This window comes from Ovis aries, chromosome 4 (genome assembly GCF_016772045.2).
Source record: "Ovis aries strain OAR_USU_Benz2616 breed Rambouillet chromosome 4, ARS-UI_Ramb_v3.0, whole genome shotgun sequence".
NCBI classification, from domain to species: Eukaryota; Metazoa; Chordata; class Mammalia; order Artiodactyla; family Bovidae; genus Ovis; species Ovis aries.
Window position 1 is genome coordinate 81,783,496 of NC_056057.1, and position 11,662 is coordinate 81,795,157.

Sequence of the window (11,662 nt, forward strand, 5' to 3'; positions counted from 1 at the left end):
ACTGTTTTGCTACCATTTCAGGAAGATGAGGCCAGAGAAGAATAGGACACAGGAATTGGAAGCCCCATTCAGCAAGTCCTAAACTTCCAGGACACGTCAGGGATGACTTCTAAACGGACGCACACCAACTGTTCTGTCTAGGATTCTAAAGCAATTTTAATTCTAAACAGTGTGGATTGTGGAGATTCATGGAATTAAAGGGTTACACTAACTTGAGACAGTGATTCAGGGGCTAGGCTTATGGAGAACCACCAATAAGAAGAAACAAACAGGAAGGGGAGCTTTGCTGGCCAGAGGGGACCAGAGGATCTTGGCGAGGAAGCAGGAGACTCAGAATGAGCCAAGACATCACCTTCTCCCTCACTAGCCATTTCTCACTTGTGACCTTCCCAGTCATTGGTCACTAAGGTCTCTCAGTGACTTTCCCAATTCTTTGTAACCTAGTTTTGCTTAAATTTATGTCAGAGCTGGAAGTCATTTGGAATACCTACTCTATAATGTACTTCAATCTTCCCAAGGCCAAACAGAGTATGAATCACAAGATGAAACACCTAAAACAGGAAGGTCAGAGTTAGACACCCTCTTCAATCCAACACACACATGCACAAACACATACACACACCCTGCCAAATGCATTTATTTCTTTATGCCCAATGGGCCAAATATAATCTCTGGACTTATTACTATATGTATATTTGCTCTCATTTACCTTATATGTTGAATTGCATGTGTTTTTGTAAACCGCCTAAAATTCTTTGAGAAAAAATCATGCACAGATCAATCACTTCAGAAATGAATGTCAATGAGGTGCCATTTTTATGAAGCCCACCCTCACCCCTCTCAGTGTTTCTCACCTTGTTCTGAGTTCTTTCAGCTCCCTCTAGAAGCACAGCTTCTCTGTTGCCCGTTGTTTCAAGCACACAGGTAGTTTCCTGAGAGGACTTCTGCTTATCCTGGGTGAAACTCTTTGTATGTTTTTATTCCGTTTTGCTCAGTGTCCATTGGCACACATCCAGCCCAAGCCTGGGCCAGGAATATTTCTTTCATACCAAACAAGGGCTGTTGTTTTAGCCACCTAGCTTTGTAGACTGACCTCTGGAGATCAATAGCAGCAAAGATTAGATTTTTCTCACATCTACTAGGCTCATGGTCATGGTGGAAGTAATAGTCATTGAGAGACTAAGTGAGTATCTTTGAAGAAGGTGGTGATGAGTGACAGACACTGCACCAGTTTAGGCAGCCTGCTTCACAAAGGCCACCTTCCCCCCAGAGAAAACAGTGTTCTTTGCAAGGTCCTTGGCCACCAAGGGACTCATTAAGTATGGGAATTCCCAGCTTCTCTCAGGGCCTGATGCAGAAGGCCCTTGCTGGGTTCAGCAGTCTGCAGGGTTTGCAAGCCACCTGCCTTATTCTAAGCCAGGTTTTCCCAGCAACACTGGTGAAGGATAAAGAGAAGCCTGGACCATCCTACCCTCCCAGGAAGATGACATCTCCACCCCATGCCCGATGCCCTCAGAGCTGAGTAGGAGGCAGGCGCTCTAACCAACTCCATGACCAATGCCCAGATGAGCTTGGGTGCCTCACTTCCTCTTCACAGTTTTTAGATGAACAAAACAGCTGTCTACACTCATCCCCAGCAGGGCACACATATAACCAGACATGGAGAACAACTTACTAAATGATTTCTTCATAAAACCCCCAATCTCTCCTTTACTGTGAAAACACATACTGACACCTGGGAAAGATGAAAATACAAACTAGCATTACTTGCTCTAATTTCAGATAAGATGCTAACCAAATGCACGCTCAATAGCCCTGTACACCTGATGTTTGCAGGATCCAAATTCCGTCTGCAAATCACTAAGAGTGGGTAGCAGAGGCTAAGCTTTGGCAACTGATGGATATGGGGTGAACAGAGACTACCCTTGTCCTTACTGCAGGAATCTTGACAAGTCCACCTCTCAGGAGCCTTGATTTTCTCACCTGCCAAGTGGGAAAAATAAAGGGAATTCTCTTGGCAGGAGACAGGAGATACAATCCCAGTATAAGAAAGAGAGGTGATGGGTACCAGGAAAGAAATGCAAATATGTGATGAGCTTTCCCATAGGCTGGGGGCCTGTGAAATCCGGGCCCCTGACTATTGTGTGTGTTTCTGTCCTCAGGTGCTTGAACGGATGCCTGGCAAGGAGGGCACTCAGGCAGATGACACTGGCTTAGAGCCTCTCATGGGCCACACCCCAGGCTCAGTGTTTCATGGGTACAATCTCACTCATCACACAACTAGCTCACCTCAACAGATGAGAAGTGAAGTATGTCCTGCCATATCAGTAAACAAGGCTATCACAATCATCAGCAATTGTAGCCACTGAGCTGGTGAGCCCTGAGGGCACTCAGGAGGGAAAAAATACCTGCTGTCTAGCAGCCATCAGACTGCAGCCACTCCCCATGGTGAGCCCTGAGGAAACTCAGGATGTGAGAACACAGGATGCTAGCCGCAGCTAACCAAAATACATATCAAAGGAAGATTTCAGTGAGCCCAGACTCTTGTTATCTTCCCATACACAGAAAAGTGCTAAATTCTTTTACTTGGGATACTTTACTTGGGATACTTTTCTTTAATTAACAATAATCTTTCGAAGTTCAGACTACATCCCCTACTAAATTTCTAAATAACCTCCTACTCCCCTCGTCTCCTTAGAGCAGTTCTCTCAGTGTTACTTGAGATATTGCCCCCTGGGCTCAAAGTCCTAAAAATTACATAACTCTCAACTTTTTCATTGTGAATATTTTTTAAGTCTACATAGACAAGGACACATAAAGAAGCCTAGTGATTTGTCCAACCTGGTGGATCGTGGCCGTGAACTCAGAATTCAAGGTGTAAACTACTGGTTTGCACATGGGCAGAGAGGGGCCTGAAAAAAAGAAAAAGGCTGGGATCTTGGAGATGGCTTCACAGAGACCATGGTGCATGCCCCGGGCCTTGTAGAACAGAAAGATTTGAGATGGGCAGAAAAAGTGCAAGAGATTTAAGGAGATGCACAAGCCAAGTTCGCAGACCTAGAAAGCACAGACTGTCCTGTGTGGGCTCTTTCCTCCTCGTGGAAGCCGAGCAGTGGCTCCCACGTGACAGAGGCTGTGGTCCTCAGGCTACCTGTATCCCCAGCCCTGGAGGGCAGCTTCAGGCCCTGCCCTGCTGTGATGGAAGTTCCTCCTTGACTCTCTGCTCTTTGTCTTCAGAATCAAGCTTCATTTCTGCTTTGGGGCAGAGCAATGTTTAATGAAGGTGCACACAGCCAGGCTCAGGGACGGGGTGGCAGGTTAAAGACTCAATTTCCTGGCTTCTCCACTTTGCGTCACCCTGTTTAATGACATTTCAACATTGAGAGGGTTTCTGTTTTGGGTTTTTTTCCCCCCTCCCTCTTTAAATTAAATGTACAGTAGGTGTTTTGTGTTTAATTTCCTTAAGAAAAAAGTGTATTGTGGGGGTGAAATGTTAAAAAAAAAAAGGAGCAGGGAATTGTGGAAGTTTATAAAAACTATGTTCTGTGCTCCAGGGACTGAGGTTACCTCTTTGGAGCCTGCTCATTCTCTCGGGAACACTCAGAATGGAGTCTTAAAGAGTTTTGTTTGTTGTTGCATTTTTTGCCTTCATTTATTTCTCTCCTTTTCGGTCTGTGCGTGAGTTACCTCCCGAGTCGCTTGTCTTTTTATGTGCTTCTCCGAGGTGTGCTGTGACACAATAGCCCCGAGCCAGCAGGCTTTGGAGCCACTTCTGTTCCATCACGTCATTACCTTCACACGGTGTATTTATAGCAGCCAAGGTGCCAAAACAGGGGTGGAGGGGCTGGAGGGCCTGCCTCCAGGACTGGTAGGGAGGGGCCCCACACAGAACCCCTATCCTGTCCATCAGGCTGGGAGGGTACCAGTCTGTCTGCAGAGGGGAGGACAATGGGGTACAACATCCGGTTCTCCTGCCCAGCCCCTTGGGGCCTGGGGTGGTGTCAGAGTAACTGGGACGTCGCTGCTGGGGAAGAGCAGAGGGAAACCAAGTGGAGGGGCAGGGCCCAGCAAAGCCACTCCACTTTTACTGATTCTTTGTGGGAGTTCTGAATATGAGTTTGAAGAACGCTCTTTTTTTTCTTTTAAATTGGGGTATAGTAGCTTTACAATGTTGTTTTAGCTTCTGCTGTGCAACAATGTGGATCAGCCATATGTATACATATGTCTCCTCCCTCTTGTTTCTCCCTCCCATCCCACCCATCTTAGTCATCACAGAGCACCAAGCTGAGCTCCTTGCGCTATATAGCAGCTTCCTGTTAGCTATCTATTTTACACATGGCAGCATGGCAGTACACATGTGTCTTCTTCATTTACCTAAAAAGTTTGTCCCTAATCTATGGGAACTCTCCTCTCATAACACATGAACCATCTTGGGGTCTCTTAGGGCCAAGTTTGCTCTCTGGCCCTTCCCATACTTGAACTCCTCCAGGCTTTGTCCCTTACTGAAGGCTCTTGGTGACCCACTGCAATGTTGCACATGGGATTTCTGTTTCTAGGACACACAAGGCACTCTCACCAGTGACTGGAGTGATCATTGGACAACCTAACTTTGATCTAAACTGGGTAAAGCATTTCTGTGGCTCACTCACTTCCTAGAAGGTCAAGACCAATCAGATTCAACACAGACCCAAGGGCCTGCACTCTCTGAGTTGCTCACCTCTCCGGTAACTCTCCTGCCTCCCCATCACCCCTCATATGGCAACCTTTATTGACTCAGTGATTGATAAGTATGTACTGAGCAATTCTCCTGACATGCCAAGCATACCGTCTATGCTTAATGAGAAATGCAAAAATGCCTGCCCTCATGGAACTGGGCTTCCACAGGACAGAAAGGGTAGAAATGCAACCACACAAATTATATGGTTGGCAGGTATTTCACAGAAGGCAAGCTCAGGGAGAAAAGTGGGGCCACTTTGCACAGGCTGTGAGAATAGGACTCTGGGCAGGTAACCTGGGAGCAGAGACCTGACAGGTGAGCAGCTAGGACAGGGTCTGAGGAGGTGGTGTTCTGGGGGCCCAGAAGCAAGAGATGAAGCCAGAGAGGTAGGCAGGGTCAGAGCCAGGATGACAGTTAGGATTTTGTCTGACTGTAAAAGGAAACTATGGGAGATTTTACGTTCGAACTGTGGTGCTGGAGAAGATGCTTGAGAATCCCTTGGACAGCAAGGAGATCAACCCAGTCAATCCTAAAGGAAATCAACCCTGAATATTCATTGGAAGGACTGATGCTGAAGCTGGAGCTCCAATACTTTGGCCATCTGATGCAGAGAGCTGACTCATTGGAAAAGACCCTGATGCTGGGCAAGAGTAAGGGCAAGAGGAGAAGGGGGCAGCAGAGGATGAGATGGTTGGATGGCATCATCGACTTAATGAACATTAATTTGAGCAAACTGGGAGATAGTGAAGGACAGGGAAGCCTGGCATGCCACAGGCCATGGGGTGGCAAAAAGTTAGACACAACTTAGTGACTGAACAATGATGAGAGGTTTGGAAACAAGTGGAGAGTATGACCTAATTGTCATTTTTTAGAGATACCTTCCTCCCCGCACCAAGATGCAGTGTGGATTGCGGTGATGGAGGAGGATGGGGGAGGGGCTTTCTAGTCCCAGTTCCAGGTCTGTGTGCCCAGGGGAAGGACCTGCCATCTCCCAGGAGGTGACATGGGAAGGTCCTGCAGAGCCCACCTTTCTTCCTACCTCTGCCCACTGGTGATTTCGGATGAGAGGAGGTTGGGCTCAGAAATGAATGGGAACTAAGAATGAGAAGACAGACCTTCTCTGAAGTTTTGCTGAGAAAAGGCCCAGTGAACTAAGATGATGGCCAGCAGGCAAACACAGAGTCAAAGGAGGTCCATTCACTTATTTCATGGTTGCAGGAGATGTTGGTGATGGTGGGATTTACCATGTGACATGTGGGCTTCCACAGCGAAGGGTCTGAATCTATGAGCACAGAGTTCACTCCCCACCCCCAGGGAGTGTGAGGAGGGGGACGTGAGGCCTGGCCATCACTCTGTTTCTGCTTCTGCGGACAGTGAAGGCTCATAGTCAGACAGTGTGAGGACCCCTGGGGGACCCCTTTGTTGGGATGAGGGTGTTTAGAGATGAGACATGAGGCATGAACACTCCACGGCCCGTTTCCCAACCCACTCCCCTCAGTGGCCCCACAGAAGACACAGACTTCAAGTCTGAAACTAGCCGTCCTCCCAGGGAGCCCTGTAGACCATGTGCTTCCAGACCACCAAGCCCAGCCAGAAGCCACAGGTCGCTGTCCCCTGCTTTCCAGAAGTCCCCCTGGCAGACATGGCTGGCAGTCAACCCACCTATAGGTCAGGCAGGGCCCACATCCTCGCCCACGAGGCTCTGTTACTGGCAGCCAGGCCTGTGGACCTGCCTCAGGGCACAGCTTAACTCCTGATTCCCCCCCCCCCCCCCCCCCCCCCCACCTCCCCCTGGCTCCACAGTCAAGCTCCAGCGCGTCTGCGTTTTCCTGGAGCCTTTGTGCCAAAATAAAATCAGTCAAATAAAACACAATCATGCAGCATCAGGCCACAGGCTGTTTGTCTCAGCCTAACTGACTCTGACAGCTCTGGGAGGAAAGCAGCAGAGCGTCCCTCAGAGCAACACTGAGGCTCAGGGTCTAGGAGCAGAGGGCCACCACCCTGCCCCAGCTGGACACACACACAGGCTGTCTACCCAGGCTCTGCTCCAGCTTCCTCCAGGTACCTCTCCTGACCTCAACCTCCCCGACCCCGGCAGCGAGCAGGCCCGGTGGTGCTGGCTGTACCTTCTCCCCTCCGAGGTCTGAGAATGCACAGGTCATCCCATCCATCCATCCATCCATCGAGTCCCTGCTTGGATGTCTCTGGCTGCCATCCTCAAAGGGGACCTGGCCTTCAACATTCTGTGATCGGCTTTTCAAAAAACCTATCCCTGCTTTAAAGCACAAGGCTGAGAATGTCATTCATTATTGCTTCCTATGAAAATCAAGCTTTTCTGGATCGTCCAAAAACACTGCTGCAACCCTCGCATTGGGCCTCTCTCTGCTTTGCAGTTCAGTCTTCATGGAAAGCCATGTCCGTCTCCTCCTGGAGTTTCTCAGTCCACACTGGGGGCAGAGTAGGGGAGGATGGCTGCCATGGGCCAGTTAACGTGGGTTTAGGAGAGGGGAAGCCCCAGGTTCAAGTCCAGCTCTGCCACGTCAGGGATCAAATAAGATGTTTGGCACCAAATGCTTAGTGCCATGCTTGCCACAGTGAGCCTTTAGGGCAGCTGGCCCAGGGAGCTGACCTATCATGTGGCCCCTCCCACTTCTGGGTACCACACTCTGCTGCTTCTCATCAAAACTCTCTGCCTACTTCTTTTCAGTGTCCTTTGCCTCCTCCTCTGAAACACAAAAATATTGGAGGTCCTTGGAGTTAGTCCTGTCACTTTTCTCTCCCTGTGGAAGCTCAGCCTTCCTACTTTTGCGTCTCCAGCCCACAGGCTCACGAGACACCAAAAGGTCGTGGATAAACAAATGCCGCCTTGAAACTCTGTTGGAATGTCTCAAAAACAGAACTCATGATTCTCCTGCCAAAGCAGATCCTCAGGCCTGTATACTCCACTTCAGTCAGTTATAATCCTCACAGCCTGATGGCTACAGCTGGAAACTTAACAGATTGTCTTAACTCACTGTTTTCACTACTCTTCTAATCCATTACTGAACTCTGTGGTTCTATACCTAAAATAAATTTGAATCTAGACTCCACATCCTGCCCCTATCACCCCACCCCAACACCCCTCACAGCAATTGAGCTGATCACCACCTCTAGTTCCAACCATCACAGTACCTTCCCAGCAGGTTTCTAGCTTCTGGTTCTGTTTCCACCCCAGTCATCTTCCAAATACATGGGGTCTTTCCAACGCAAAACTCAGATCATGTCGTTCAGTCCCCTGATCACTTCCTCATTTTGCATGGAATTCATTTCAAATTACTCTCCAGGACTCGTGATACTCGATAGCATCCAAACTTTTCCTTGCCCTTGAACTTCACCCCTAAACCACTCTTCCCACCACTTGATTATGCCTGATCTCCCGTGGTCCTTTTCCCTACCTCAAGGTCACAATTCAAGCCTACCTCTGCTCAAAGCTATCACATACTGTCTTAGCTGTTGCATTATTTTGCCTCATTTACAAGCATGCCTGTCTCTCCCGTGTCCTTTGAGACTCATCTTCACATATCTAGGTTCCAAGGCATATGAAACACTGACACTTTTTGGACAGTGCACTGTTAATAGGGTGGTTTCTTATTGTGCTTCCATAAAGTCTTTTAAAAGGAAAAAAAAGAAAAGGTGATGGTCCTTCCACACCAGTATTAACATTTTGTGGTAATGAGAAAAAGTTGGGAAGTTGATATCTAAATGTTCCCAACGCCGACATTAGTTTAAGTTCTCATCCACACCCTTGGCTGAGGTGCGCCACACCAAGACTAGTCAGCCTGCCCTTTGGAGCCCATTCATTAGAGAAGGGAAGTGTTTATGTAGCCTCGTCGCGGGAATGATATAATGATTGCCTTCCCTCCCAGAAGCTCTCACCCTGTCTCAGGAAGACGTCAGGGGTCAGCACCAGGCCAGGCTCTGGGCTGATGAGTCACCCTGGGAGAAGGCCAATCATCACAGGAGGAAGGCTGGCTCCAGGGGATTGAAGAAAGGAAATGGTACCTTTCCCTTGGAGGACTGAGGTTGAATCTGACCTCAGTGTGATGGCATGGAAAACCACCTGGCCTTGTCTGGCTGGGGATCCAGGAAGGGAAATAGGAATCCCCAGAGAGGAAGACTCAAAGACAAGTGTTTAGACAGGGTTCTTAGGAAACCTTCACTGCCGTCTCCAAGGAGCTCAGGTGAGACAGGTGTGGGAATATTGATCCTTATTTTTTTGCCATGTGTAGGTATGGTTCCATGAAAAAAAGGAGACAGAAGTGGTGGAAAAGCATACTTTGGAGAAGACTGTAGAGGAGTGAGTCCAGCAAACTTTGGTTCTTCTCCAAGCCAGTATATCTGCTACGGCACCCTTGAGGCACCATTGAATCATGTGGTGAAAAATCTAGAGCTTACATTACTGCCTCTTCTTCCACTATCACCATCACCACCACCACCTCCAACACCACCAGTACCACCATCACTACCACTAGCTACCCTATGTTGTTGTGTGCTGTGGATTCAGTCCCTTCAGTTGTGTCTGACTCTTTGTGATCCCGTGGACTATAGTCCACCAGGCTCCTCTGTCTATGGGATTTTCTAGGAGGGTTGCCAAGCCCTCCTCTAGGAGATCTTCCTGACCTAGGGATTGAACCCGAGTCTCCTACATTGCAGGAGGATTCTTTACCACTGAGCCACCAGGGAAGCCCAGCTACCCTATAATGCCACTGAATGCTTTGGCTGCTGGACACTCAGTTTGATTTCCTAGTGTGATTTGGACAAACATCATGTCTCTCCACTTGCCTTTCTGACTTACTACCCCACAGGTTGGCTGTGTGTCACCTGGTTTGTTTTTTTTTTTTTTTTTCACTAGAGTTACAAGAGAGATGAAGTGAAAGAAAACCCAGTCTGATTTGATGAGCCATAATCATAGTATTCCTCTTTCTGGAACACAGAACTTTTCTGTAACTGAAGCTCCTGGAAACTGAACAGATTGGAGACCATGTCTGTGGTTGCGTGTGTGTCCTGCTGCCCCAGTAGGGTGCCGGATCAGTAGGACCCTCCCTGGAGTAGGCAAGCAAGGTTTGTCCATACCTTCAGGTCTGAGGATGAGCTATTGATATATCAACTGCTTTATAGGAAAACATACAGGAAATTAAGTCGTACTTTGTGTTACGATCCCCTGGTGGCTCAGATGGTAAAGCATCTGCCCGCAATACAGGAGACCTAGGTTCAATCACTGGGTCAGGAAGATCCTCTGGAGAAGGGAATGGCTACCCACTCCAGTATTCTTGCCTGGAGAATCCCATGGACAGAGGAGCCTGGCAGGCTACAGTCCATGGGGTCTCACAGTTGGATACAACTATGTAACTAACACTTTCACTTTTCAAGCATTTTGAAGTACTGAAACAAGTAAAGTACATCGGGGAAGCCCCATCCTTAACTTCTAGAAGGTCAATCTTAGACTATTTATAATAATTATTGTAATTAATTTTTAAGAATACCTTACTCTGTCCTAAGCATTTACACCATTATCTCACTTAAACCTCATGACAATCCTATGAGGTAAACAGACATATTATTTCTCTTTTATAGACAAAACTGACACAGAGCTGTTAAGAAACTTTTCTAAGATCACACAGAATATATGTCAGAACAAAGATGTGCCCTTAAGGCAGCAGGACTTCAGGGCTTACATGATTAACTTCCATGTGAATGTTACCTACAGGCTTCCTAGGTAGCTCAGTGGTAAAGAATCTGTCTGCCAAAGCAGGGGACACAGGTTTAGTCCTTGTGTTGGAAAGATCCACTGGAAAAGGAAACGGCTACCCACTCCAGTATTCTTACCTGGAAAATCCCATGGGCAGAGGAGCCTGGTGGGCTACAGTCCATGGGGTCGCAAAGAGTCAGACGTGAACAAACGACTAAACAACAATGTTACCTATGGATCAAATAAAAGAAACTGATTCAGTGGAATGGCTGCTCCCATATCCTCAAGGTCCTCAAGTCACACATGAGGTTGATTCGAGGAATAAAAAGCAGCTGAGTGATTGGGCCCAAAGTCCCAAACCACCAAGGCACACTGCTTTGATTCCAAATACACATGGGAAAGGTCTTCACCTCTTGCATCTCACGAGCTGGATGGACACCTAATTAACAAGCCTGTGCTATTAACGAGCAAACATACAAAGGGTAGTGAACTGACCACACAAACTCCAGTTGGGGACGCCAAGTTCTGATTGCCTTGGTGTAATCTCTTGCTTGCAGTTAGACAGGACAGCTGAGCCATGAGGAGGAGACTTGGAGAGTGAACCGTGAAGATAATTTTCAACGGGCACTCTGTTGTCAGAGCTAAGGGCTAGGCAGTAAAAAATCTCTGCAAAGCAAGAGAAAATCAAATGATCCACATAACCTAGGAGAGTGGAAAACAGCCAGGGACACGCAGCCCTAAATGGTGGGGAATCTTTCTAAGAAATAGACGAGGGCAAATGAGTGCTTCTAGGATAAATGAAATAAGATGAAACTGGTTTTACTTGCTAAAATACTAATTCTGATAACTCCTTTTTCTCTTTGTTAAAATTAGACCAAGAAATCAGTGATTTTATTGTTCTGTTTATGCAGCTAACTGGATACAACTTTCAAAAAGGTCAATGTTCCCTTGTAACATCTTTATTATCTTTAAATTAATGTTAACCCAAATTCATCAGGAAGCAGATTTTGGTGTGACCATCCCTCTAAGAGCGTTATTGCTTGTTCTAATACTGAGCACATCTATGTTCTTCTTCTGTTAATGGCCCTGGAGATCTTGAGAGCTCACACACACAACACACACACACACACACATCCTTGATGTGTGCTACAAATAGTAGACATTCTACATAGATCACTGGGTATTGCCTTCCATAGGGAAAAAGAGGAGCAGTTTGA

At 47.3% G+C, this 11,662-nt stretch overlaps 1 long non-coding RNA gene across 1 annotated transcript in view; it reads right to left on the minus strand.

Annotated features, from left to right (window-relative positions):
- Positions 1-5,559, minus strand: part of LOC114114534 (uncharacterized) — a 76,352-nt gene extending 70,793 nt beyond the window's left edge. Inside the window, exon 1 of the long non-coding RNA XR_003589189.3 lies at positions 492-5,559. This is a non-coding gene — a long non-coding RNA (uncharacterized LOC114114534). The remainder of the gene's footprint in view (positions 1-491) is intronic.
- Between the last annotated feature and the right edge of the window lie 6,103 nt (positions 5,560-11,662).